This window comes from Triticum dicoccoides, chromosome 6B (genome assembly GCF_002162155.2).
Source record: "Triticum dicoccoides isolate Atlit2015 ecotype Zavitan chromosome 6B, WEW_v2.0, whole genome shotgun sequence".
Taxonomy (NCBI): domain Eukaryota; kingdom Viridiplantae; phylum Streptophyta; class Magnoliopsida; order Poales; family Poaceae; genus Triticum; species Triticum dicoccoides.
In genome coordinates this window covers 635,696,078-635,709,129 of record NC_041391.1, presented here as the reverse complement: position 1 = coordinate 635,709,129, position 13,052 = coordinate 635,696,078, and positions in this window count along the sequence as shown.

Below are 13,052 nucleotides of genomic sequence, written 5' to 3'. Positions count from 1 at the left end.
CCCACTGAATGTATTGGGAGCAAGTGGGGTAAAGGTGAGACTCTCATGTCTAGTCCCACTTGCGGCCTGAGTAGTCAAGGAGATGGGCCGGGGTAGCAAGTGCTTTGTCGAGCGCCATTAGAAAATTTTCAGCTATGGACGGAAACCTCACCCTCCACATTGGCATCCAACCTTTATGCTCACTTTCAGAATTTGATAAATCCCTGTTTTCATCTAAATCCCCGTGTCATGCAAAGCTTAGAAGTGACTAGCATGCGGTATAAGTATAAGTTGTATAACCGAGACAGGGGCGAAAAATACCCAATGGAACCTGGGTGAACATGTACCTCAACAGAAAAAGAATAGCAAACATTTCTGATTTTTTTCCAAACATGGTCTAGTATTATACTTACGTATAAAGTTTTGCGAAGAAATTCTAGGCAAAAACAAATGCAGAATCAATACTACTACATAAAAGATGTTATTGAAGTTTTTTGGAGTTACAAAAAGAATTCCGCCCAGAAGTTCACTGAACTGTAGACATAAGTATAACACATTATATCATGTATGTTGAAAAAAAATCAGAAATGTTCAAAAAATTAATGTTGTTTCTAGTTTAAATGTTTAATCAGATGCGGGATGCACGTAGACCCAAGTTCCAAATATCCACGTACGCCGGCACAGGGAATGATATAAGAGCAACTCCAACGGGGCGACCCATTTCGTCTGCCGCCGTCCGTTTGGGTCGGCGCGGATATAAAAGGCGGCCCAACGCGCCGACCCAAATGGACGCGCGTCCACTTTTCCTCCGCGGGCGACCCATTCCTGACTCATTTTTTAGCCGGATTTACGTCGGCACGGACACGAGACGGACGCGCGCGCGCCTACTCCTCTCCCCGGGCCCGCCGGTCGGTGGCAGCAAGCATCATTTCCCCCTATTTTTTCCAAACCCTCTCGCCCGCGCGCGCTCCCGCCCCACACCCGCCATGGACGACGACCTCTACCTCGACGTCGCCGCTGGCCTCGCCTCCCTCGCCTCGTCCGGCATGAAGACCACCCCCTCCGGCAAAGGCAAGCCTCGTGCCCCGCGCAAGACCGCCGCGACGACCAAGCCAAAGAAGACCCTGACGCCCGAACAACGGGCGGCGGAGTCGACCAAGAGGAAGAGCCGGAGCCACGCCGCAGATGCGAGGGGTGAAGACGTCGCGGCTGCCCCCGTCGCCGCCGCCGTGCAGAAGGAGGTCACCAACGCCCGCGTCACGGCAGCAACGAGGGAGGCGCTCTATATGCTAGGGTTAAACCCAACCCAGGACGGCCTCGTAAACGCCGCCGTGGTCGCCGCGGCCAGCACCGGCTCGTCCACGTTCTCTCGGATGCTGCTGCCCGACTCGCCCCGCGTGTCGGCTTGCACCCTGATACCCGACTTCCACGTGTACCCGCACACTGATACGTCTCCAACATATCTATAATTTTTTATTGTTCCATGCTATTATATTACCCCTTTTGGATGTTTATGGGCTTTATTTTACACATTTATATCATTTTTGGGACTAACCTATTAACCGGAGGCCCAGCCTGTATTGCTGTTTTTTTTGCCTATTTCAGTATTTCGAAGAAAAGGAATATCAAATGGAGTCCAAACGGAATGAAACCTTCGGGAGCGTGATTTTTGGAACAAGCGTGATCCAGAGGACTTGGAGTGCAAGCCAAGAAGCAGCCAAGGCGGCCACGAGATAGGAGGGCGCGCCCACCCCCTCTTGGCGCCCCCCTGTCTTGTGGGCCCCTCGGGCGGCCACCGACGTACTTCTTTCTCCTATATAAGCCTGCGTACCCCGAAAACATCCAGGGAGCGAACGAAACACAATTTCCACCACCGTAACCTTCTGTATCCACGAGATCCCATCTTGGAGCCTTCGCTGGCGCTCCGCCGGAGGGGGAATCGACCACGGAGGACTTCTACATCAACACCATAGCCCCTCCGATGAGTTGTGAGTAGTTTACCACAGACCTTCCGGTCCATAGTTATTAGCAAGATGTCTTCTTCTCTCTTTTTGGCTCTCAATAGAATGTTCTCCCCCTCTCTTGTGAAGATCTATTCGATGTAAACTTTTTTTGCAGTGTGTTTGTCGAGATCCGATGAATTATGGGTTTATGATCAAGGTTATCTATAAGAAATATTTGAATCTCCTCTGAATTATTTTATGTATGATTGAGTTATCTTTGCAAGTCTCTTCGAATTATCAGTTTAGTTTGGCCTACTAGATTGATCTTTCTTGCCATGGGAGAAGTGCTTAGCTTTGGGTTCAATCTTGTAGTGTCCTTACCCAGTGATAGAAAGGGTTGCAAGGCACGTATTGTATTGTTGCCATCGAGGATAAAAAGATGGGGTTTATATCATATTGCATGAGTTTATCACTCTACATCATGTCATCTTACTTAATGCGTTACTCTGTTCTTATGAACTTAATACTCTAGATGCAGGCAGGAGTCGGGCGATGTGTTGAGTAATAGTAGTAGATGCAGGCAGGGGTCGGTCTACTTGTTGTGGACGTGATGCCTATATACATGATCATGCCTAGATAATCTCATAACTATTCGCTTTTCTATCAATTACTCGACAGTAATTTGTTCACCCACCGTAATACTTATGTCATCTTGAGAGAAGCCTCTAGTGAAACCTTTGTCCCCCGGGTCTATCTTTTATCGTATTTGCTTTCAATCTACTTTTATTTGCATCTTTACTTTTTGCATCTATAATATAAAATACCAAAAATATATTTATCTTATCATACTATCTCTATCAGATCTCACTTTCGCAAGTGGTCGTGAAGGGATTGACAACCCCTTTATTGCGTTGGTTGCGAGTTCTTTGTTTGTGTAGGTGCGTGGGACTTTTGAGGAGCCTCCTACTGGATTGATACCTTGGTTCTCAAAAACTGAGGGAAATACTTACGCTACTATTGTTGCATCACCCTTTCCTCTTCAAGGAAAACCAACGCAAGCTCAAGATGTAGCAAGAAGAATTTCTGGCGCTGCTATGTCTCTTGAGCTTGCGTTGGTTTTCCCCGAAGAGGAGAGGGTGATGCAGCAAGTGTAGCATAAGTATTTTCCACATTTTTGAGAACCAAGGTATCAATCCAGTAGGAGGCTCCTCAAAAGTCCCACGCACCTACACAAACAAACTGAGAACTCGCAACCAACGCTATAAAGGGGTTGTCAATCCCTTCACGGCCTCTTGCGAAAGTGAGATCTGATAGAGAGATAATAATATATTTTTGGTATTTTGTAATATAGATGCAAAAGGTAAAGATGCAAATAAAGATAGATTGAAAGCAAATATGATAAGAGATAGACCCGGGGGCCATAGGTTTCACTAGAGGCTTCTCTCGAGATAGCATAAGTATTACGGTGGGTGAACAAATTACTGTCGAGCAATTGATAGAAAAGCGCATAGTTATGAGATTATCTAGGCATGATCATGTATATAGGCATCACGTCCATAACAAGTAGACCGACTCCTGCCTGCATCTACTACTATTACTCCACACATCGACCGACTCTTGCCTGCATCTAGAGTATTAAGTTCATAAGAATAGAGTAACGCTTTAAGCAAGATGACATGATGTAGAGGGATAAACACATGCAATATGATATAAACCCCATCTTGTTATACTCGATGGCAACAATACAATACGTGTCTTGCAACCCTTTCTGTCACTGGGTAAGAACACCGCAAGATTGAACCCAAAGCTAAGCACTTCTCTCATGGCAAGAAAGATCAATCTAGTAGGCCAAACCAAACTGATAATTCGAAGAGACTTGCAAAGATAACTCAATCATACATAAAAGAATTCAGAGGAGATTCAAATATTTCTCATAGATAAACTTGATCATAAACCCACAATTCATCGGATCTCGACAAACACACCGCAAAAAGAGTTTACACCGAATAGGTCTCCACAAGAGAGGGGGAGAACATTGTATTGAGATCTAAAAAGAGAGAAGAAGCCATCTAGCTAATAACTATGGACCCGAAGGTCTATGGTAAACTACTCACAACTCATCGGAGGGGCTATGGTGTTGATGTAGAAGCCCTCCATGGTCGATTCCCCCTCCGGCAGAGTGCGGACGAAGGCTCCAAGATGGGATCTCGCGGATACAGAAGGTTACGGCGGTGGAAATTGTGTTTCGTGGTGCTCCTGGATGTTTTCGGGGTCCGTAGGTATATATAGGAGGAAGAAGTACGTCGATGGACGCCCGAGGGGCCCACGACACAAGGGGGCGCGCCCTACAGGGGGGCGCCCTCCTATCTCGTGGGGCCGTTGGAGGCTTCTTGACTTGAAATCCAAGCTCTCCGAATCAGATTTGTTCCCAAAATAACGCTCCCGAAGGTTTCATTCCGTTTGGACTCCGTTTGATATTCCTTTTCTTCGAAATACTGAAATAGGCAAAAAACAACAATATGGGCTGGGCCTCCGGTTAATAGGTTAGTCCCAAAAATGATATAAATATGTAAAATAAAGTCCTTAAACATCCAGAAGGGGTAATATAATAGCATGGAACAATCAAAAATTATAGATACGTTGGAGACGTATCAAGCATCCCCAAGCTTAATTCCTGCTCGTACTCGAGTAGGTAAATGATAAAAAGAGAATTTTTGATGTGGAATGCTACCTAGCATAATTCATAATGTAATTTTCTTCATTGTGGCATGAATGTTCAGATCCAAATGAATACAAAATAAAAGTTCATATTGACATAAGAAATAGTAACACTTCAAGCATACTAATCAAAGTAATCATGTTTTCTCAAAATAACATGGCAAAAGAAAGTTCATCCCTACAAAATCATATAGTTAGGCTATGCTTCATTTTCGTCACACAAAGATGTTCTCAACTTCTATACCCCCGATGACAAGCCAAGCAATTGTTTCATACTTAAATAATCTCAAACTTTTTCAATCTTCACGCAATATATGAGCGTGAGCCATGGATATAGCACTATGGGTGGAATAGAATATGATGATGGGGATTGTATGGAGAAGACAAAAAAGGAGAAAGTCTCACATCGACGAGGATAATCAATGGGCTATGGAGATGCCCATCAATTGATGTCAACATGAGGAGTAGGGATTGCCATGTAACAGATACACTAGAGCTATAAATGAATGCTCACCAAAAGAAAACTAGTGGGTGTGCATCCAACTTGCTTGCTCATGAAGACCTAGGGCATTTGAGGAAGCCCATTATAGGAATATACAAGCCAAGTTCTATAATGAAAAATTCCCACTAGTATGAAAAAGACAACTTATGAGACTCACTATATGAAAAACAAGGTGCTAATTTGAAGCACAAAATATGAGACTCACTACATGAAGAACAAGGTGCTACTTTGAAGCACAAGTGTGGAAAAAGATATAGTAACATTGCCATTTTTATTTATTTTCTTTATTTTCTTTTTTTCTTTTTTTTGGGCCTTTCTTTTTTTGGCCTTCCTTTTTTTTCTTTGGGCAATGTTCTAATAATGATGATCATCACACTTCTATTGATTACAACATAAGAATTACAACTCGAAACTAGAACAAGATATGGCTCTATATGAGTGCCTCCGGCGGTGTACCGGGATGGTGCAATGAATCAAGAGTGACATGTATGAAAAATAATGCATGGTGGCTTTGCCACAAATACGATATCAACTACATGATCATGCAATGGCAATATGACAAAAGTAAAGTATGTCATGATATAAATATGTGAAATAAAGCCCATAAACATCCAAAAGGGGTAATATAATAGCATGGAACAATCAAAAATTATAGATACGTTGGAGACGTATCAGGCGCCGTTGCCGGGGAGGTCTTCGCTCAAGTCAAGACATACCAAGTACCCATCACAAACCCATCTCCCTCGCATTTACATTATTTGCCATTTGCCTCTCGTTTTCCTCTCCCCACTTCACCCTTGCCGTTTTATTTGCCCTCTCTTTCCCAGTCTCCTCCTCTCTCTTTCGCTTGCCTTTTTCTGTTTGCTTGTGTGCTGGATTACTTGTTGCCATGGTGTAAGATAATACCAAATTGTGTGATTTCTCCAATACCAATAATAATGATTCCCTTAGTACTCCGATTGCTCCTCTTAATGATGTTGAGTCTTGTGAAATCAATACTGCTTTGCTGAATCTTGTTATGAAAGATCAATTCGCCGGCCTTCCTAGTGAAGATGCCGCTACTCATCTAAACAACTTTGTTGATTTGTGTGATATGCAAAAGAAGAAAGATATGGATAATGATATTGTTAAATTGAAGTTATTTCCGTTTTCACTTGGAGATCGTGATAAAGTTTGGTTTTCGTCTTTGCCTAAAAATAGTATTGATTCTTGGAACAAGTGCAAAGATGCTTTTATCTCTAAGTATTTTCCTCCCGCTAAGATCATCACTCTTAGGAACGATATTATGAATTTTAAACAACTTGATTATGAGCATGTTGCCCAATCTTGGGAAAGAATGAAATTGATGATTCGCAATTGCCCTACTCATGGTTTGAATTTATGGATGATCATACAAAAAATTTATGCCGGTTTGAATTTTGCTTCTAGAAATCTTTTAGATTCGGCTGCAGGAGGCACGTTTATGGAAATCACGTTATGAGATGCTACAAAACTTCTTGATAATATTATGCTAATTATTCTCAATGGCACACCGAAAGATCTTCTAGTAAAAAAGTGCATGCTATGGAAGAAATCAATGTTTTGAGTGGAAAGATGGATGAACTTATGAAGTTTTTCGCTAGTAGAAATACTCCTCTTGATCCCAATGATATGCCTTTGTCTACTTTGATTGAGAATAATAATGAATCTATGGATGTGAATTTTGTTGGTAGGAATAGTTTCGGTAACAATGCTTATAGAGGAAACTTTAATTCTAGACCATTCCCTAGTAATTCCTCTAATAATTATGGAAATTCCTACAATAATTCTTATGGTAATTTTAATAAGATGCCCTCTGATTTTTGAGAATAGTGTGAAAGAATTTATGATTTCTCAAAAGAATTTTAATGCCTTGCTTGAAGAAAAATTGCTCAAAGTTGATGATTTGGCTAGGAACGTTGATAGACTTTCGCTTGATGTTGATTCTCTTAAACTTAGATCTTCTCCTCCTAAGCATTATATCAATGAGTCTCTCAAAGCAATGAGAATTTCCATTGACGAGTGCAAGGAAAGAGTCGCTAGATTGCGTGCTAAGAAACATTGCTTTGTAAAGGCGTGTTCTTCTAGTTTCCATGAAAATAATGATGAAGATCTTAAAGTTATTGATGTGTCTCCTATTAGATCTTTGTTTTGCAATATGAATCTCGATAATGATGGGACTAGAGATGAGTCAACTTTATTTAGAAGGCGTCTCAATAATTCATAGTTTTTAGATCTTGATGCTAAATTTGGTAAAAGTGGGATTGGAGAGGTCATGACTTTAAATAGTATTGAACCCACTATCTCGGTCAAGGAATTTTGATTATGATAATTGTTCTTAGAAGGTTGTATTTCCTTGTTGCAATCCGTTGTTAATTCTCCTCATGCTTATAGTCAAAATAAAGCTTTTACCAAACATATCGGTGATGCCTTGATGCAATCTTATGATGAAAAACTTAATTTGGAAGTTTTACCTAGAAAACTTAATGATGAATGGGAACCTACTATAAAGATTAGAATTAAAGATTATGAGTGTTTTGCTTTGTGTGATTTGGATGCCAGTGTTTCCACGATTCCGAAAACTTTATGTGATATTCTAGGTTTCCATGATCTTGATGATTGCTCTTTAAATTTGCACCTTGCGGATTCCACCATTAAAAAGCCAATGGGAAGGATCATTGATGTTCTCATTGTTGCAAATAGAAATTTGGTGCCCGTAGATTTTATCGTTCTTGATATAGATTGCAATCTTTCTTGCCCTATTATTCTTGGTAGACCTTTCCTTAGAACGATTGGTGCGATTATTGATATGAAGGGAATATTAGATTCCAATTTCCATTAAAGAAAGGCACACAAATTACCTTATGAATCTATCATGCGAGCTACAAATGAATTAAGTGTCAAAGATGGCACTACTTAGATCTATCTTCGCTTTTATGCCTAGCTAGGGGCGTTAAACGATAGCGCTAGTTGGGAGGCAACCCAATTTTATTTGTGTTTTTTGTTTTTGTTCCTGTTTAGTAATAAATTTTGCATCTACTTTCTGTTTAGATGTGTTTTCATGCTTTAATTAGTGTTTGTGCCAAGTAGAACCTATAGGATAACCTATGATGATAGTTGATTTGATTCTGCTGAAAAACAGAAACTTTGCGCTCACAAGAAAAAATTCAATAAATCACAGAAACGTGCTTTTGCATTTATTCTTTTTTCTTCTGATCAATAAACAAAATTTTCCAGGACTTCCTATTTTGGTAGTATTTTTAGAGTTCCATAAGTTTGCGTTAGTTACAGATTTCTACAGACTGTTCTGTTTTTGACAGATTCTGTTTTTCGTGTGTTGTTTGCTTATTTTGATGCATCTATGGCTAGTATGTAAGGGTATGAACCATAGAGAACCTGGAATACAGTAGGTTTAACACCAAAATAAATAAAGAATGAGTTCATTATAGTACCTTATGTGGTGGGTTTTTTTTTCTTTCACTAACGGAGCTTATAAGATTTCCTGTTGAGTTTTGTGTTGTGAAGTTTTCAAGTTTTGGGTAAAGCTTTTATGGACTATGGAATAAGGAGCGGCAAGAGCCTAAGCTTGGGGATTCCCATGGAACCCCAAGATATTCAAGAATAGCCAAAAGCCTAAGCTAGGGTATGCCCCCTCTTTCATCTTCGTTCATTGGTAACTTTACTTGGAGCTATATTTTTATTCGCCACATGATATGTGTTTTGCTTGGAGCATCATGTATTATATTAGTATTTGATTTTTAGTTTACCACAATCATCCTTTTTGTACACAACTTTTGGGAGAAGCCCACTTGATTATAATTTGCTAGAATACTCTATGTGCTTCACTTATATCTTTTGAGCTTGATAGTTTTTGCTCTAGTGCTTCACTTATATCTTTTAGAGCACGGTGGTGGATTAATTTTGAAGAAATTGCTAGTCTTTCATGCTTCACTTATATTATTTTGAGAGTATTTTAGAACAGCATGGTGTTTGCTATGGTTACAAATTTGGTCCTAGAATGACGAGCATCCAAGTTGGGTATAATAAAAACTATCATAGGAAGTGAATTGGATGCTATGATCAATTTGTTGCTTGATAATTGTTTTGAGATATAAAGGTAGTAATGTTAGGGTCATGCTAGTGGATAATTATGAAATTGAGAAATACTTTTGTTGAAGTTAGCAAGTCCCGTAGCATGCACGTATGGTAAAAGTTGTGTGACAAATTTGTTGCATGAGGTGCTCTTTTGATTGTCTTCCTTATGAGTGACAGTCGGGGACGAGCGATGGTCTTTTCCTACCAATCTATCCATCTCAGGGCATGCGCTGTAGTACTTTGCTTCGAGGGCTAAGTAGACTTTTGCAATAAGTATATGAGTTCTTTATGACTAATGTGAGTCCATGGATATACGCACACTCATCCTTCCACTTTGCTAGCCTCTATTATACCGCGCAACTTTTGCCGGTATCATGAACCCATTATTTACCTTCCTCAAAACAGCCACCATACCTACCTATTATGGCATTTCCATAGCCATTCCGAGAAATATTGCCATGCAACTTTTCACCGTTCCGTTTATTATGACACGTTTCATCATTGTCATATTGCACTTTGCATGATCATGTAGTTGACATCGTATTTGTAGCAAGGCCACCTTCATAATTTTCATACATGTCGCTCTTGATTCATTTCATATCCCGATACACCGCCGGAGGCATTCATATAGAGTCATATTTTGTTCTAGCTTTGAGTTGTAATTCTTGAGTTGTAAATCCATAAAAGTGTGATGATCTTCATTATTAGAGCATTGTCTCGGTGAGGAAAGGATGATGAAGACTATGATTCCCACACAAGTCGGGATGAGACTTCGGACTTTACAAAAAGAAAAAAAGAAGAAGAAGAAAAAAGAGAAAGGCCAAAAAGGAAAAAAAAAGAAAGGCCAAAGAAAAAAAAGAAAAAAAAGAAAAAGGAAAAAAGGAAAAAAAATAAAATGAGAGAAAAAGAGAGAAGGGACAATGCTACTATCTCTTTTTTCACACTTGTGTTTCAAAGTAGCACCATGATCTTCATGATAGAGAGTCTCCTATGTTGTCACTTTCATATACTAAGTGGGAATTTTTTTTCATTATAGAACTTGGCTTGTATATTCCACTGATGGGCTTCCTCAAAATGCCCTAGGTCTTCGTGAGCAAGCGAGTTGGATGCATACCCACTTAGTTCTTTTTTGTTGAGCTTTCATATATTTATAGCTCTAGTGCATCCGTTGCATGGCAATCCATACTCACTCACATTGATATCTATTGATGGGCATCTTCATAGCCCGTTGATACGCCTAGTTGATGTGAGGCTATCTTCTCCCTCTTTTTGTCCTCACAACCACCATCTTTTACCACCCAAGTGCTATGTCCATGGCTTACGCTCATGTATTGCGTAAGAGTTGAAAAAAGCTGAAGCGCGTTAAAAAGTATGAAACAATTGCTCGGCTTGTCATCGGGGTTGTGCATGATGGGAGTATTTTTGTGTAATGAAAATGAAGCATGGCCTAACTATATGATTTTGTGGGGATAAGCTTTCTTTGGCTATGCTATTTTGATAGGACATGATTATTTGTTAGCATGCTTTGAAGCATTATTATTTTTATGTTTTATGAGCTTTTATCTTGAATCATTTGGATCTGAACATTCATGCCACAATAAAAAAATTACATTGAGAATTATGCTAGGTAGCATTCCACATCAAAAATTCTGTTTTTATCATTTACCTACTCAAGGACAAGCAGGAATTAAGCTTGGGGATGCTTGATACGTCTCCAATGTATCTATAATTTTTGATTGTTCCATGCTATTATATTACCCCTTTTGGATGTTTATGGGCTTTATTTTACACATTTATATCATTTTTGGGACTAACCTACTAACCGGAGGCCCAGCCCGTATTGCTGTTTTTTTCCTATTTCAGTATTTCGAAGAAAAGGAATATCAAACGGAGTCCAAACGGAATGAAACCTTCGGGAGCGTGATTTTTGGAACGAACGTGATCCAGAGGACTTGGAGTGCAAGCCAAGAAGCAGCCGAGGCGGCCACGAGATAGGAGGCCGCGCCCACCCCCTCTGGGCGCATCCCCTGTCTTGTGGGCCCCTCGGGCGGCCATCGACATACTTCTTCCTCCTATATAAGCCTATGTAACCCGAAAACATCCAGGGAGCGAATGAAACACAATTTCCACAACCGTAAGCTTCTGTATCCGCGAGATCCCATCTTGGAGCCTTCGTCGGTGCTCTGCCGGAGGGGGAATCGACCATGGAGGGCTTCTACATCAACACCATAGCCCCTCCGATGAGTTGTGAGTAGTTTACCATAGACCTTCGGGTCCATAGTTATTAGCTAGATGGCTTCTTCTCTCTTTTTAGATCTCAATACAATGTTCTCCCCCTCTCTTGTGGAGACCTATTCGGTGTAAACTCTTTTTGCGGTGTGTTTGTCGAGATTCGATGAATTGTGGGTTTATGATCAAGTTTATCTATGAGAAATATTTGAATCTCCTATGAATTCTTTTATGTATGATCGAGTTATCTTTGCAAGTCTCTTCGAATTATCAGTTTGGTTTGGCCTACTAGATTGATCTTTCTTGCCATGGGAGAAGTGCTTAGCTTTGGGTTCAATCTTGCGGTGTCCTTACCCAGTGACAGAAAGGGTTGCAAGGCACGTATTGTATTGTTGCCATCGAGGATAAAAAGATGGGGTTTATATCATATTGCATGAGTTTATCACTCTATATCATGTCATCTTGCTTAATGCGTTACTCTGTTCTTATGAACTTAATACTCTAGATGCAGGAAGGAGTCGGTCGATGTGTGGAGTAATAGTAGTAGATGCAGGCAGGAGTCGGTCTACTTGTTGTGGACGTGATGCCTATATACATGATCATGCCTAGATAATCTCATAACTATTCGCTTTTCTATCAATTGCTCGACAGTAATTTGTTCACCCACCGTAATACTTATGCTATCTTGAGAGAAGCCCCTAGTGAAACCTATGGCCCCCGGGTCTATCTTTTATCGTATTTGCTTTCAATCTACTTTTATTTGCATCTATAATATAAAATACCAAAAATATATTTATCTTATCATACTATCTCTATCAGATCTCACTTTCGCAAGTGGTTGTGAAGGGATTGACAACCTCTTTATTGCGTTGGTTGCGAGTTCTTTGTTTGTGTAGGTGCGTGGGACTTTTGAGGAGCCTCCTACTGGATTGATACCTTGGTTCTCAAAAACTAAGGGAAATACTTACGCTACTATTGCTGCATCACCCTTTCCTCTTCAAGGAAAACCAACGCAAGCTCAAGACGTAGCACACACTACTAGGGAAAACCTTATACACAGCATCTTAGCAGTAGCGCTGGACAAAACAGGGCGCTACTACTACTTAGTAGTAGCGTTTTTAAATAAACCGCGCTCCTGCTACTACTTTAGCAGTAGCGCGTGCTAGGAAAACGCGCTGTTGCTATGTTTGTACGGGGCGTAGATGGCTAGCCCCACTTAGGAGTAGCGTATATCTGCAACCAGTGCTACTGCTACGTTCCATAGCAGTAGCGCGTATCTCGGAAACGCGCTACTACTTACTTACCTTATCCTCACTACGCGCCCGACCCTCTCACTCACTCTCCCTCTCACTCGGTCTCGCCCGCACCGAACTCGTCGTCCGCCGCCGCCGCGCTGCTCCTCCACTGAGGTACTCCCTCCGTCCCTCCTCCTCCCTCCTCCATCCTTCCCTCCCTCCTGCTCCCTCCTCCTCCGGTCGCCCTTCTCCCACCGCCCCTCCCTCCTCCTCCTCCGGCCTCCCCCTCCCTCCTCCTCCTCCTCCTCCGGTCGCCCCCTTCCCCTCCTCCTC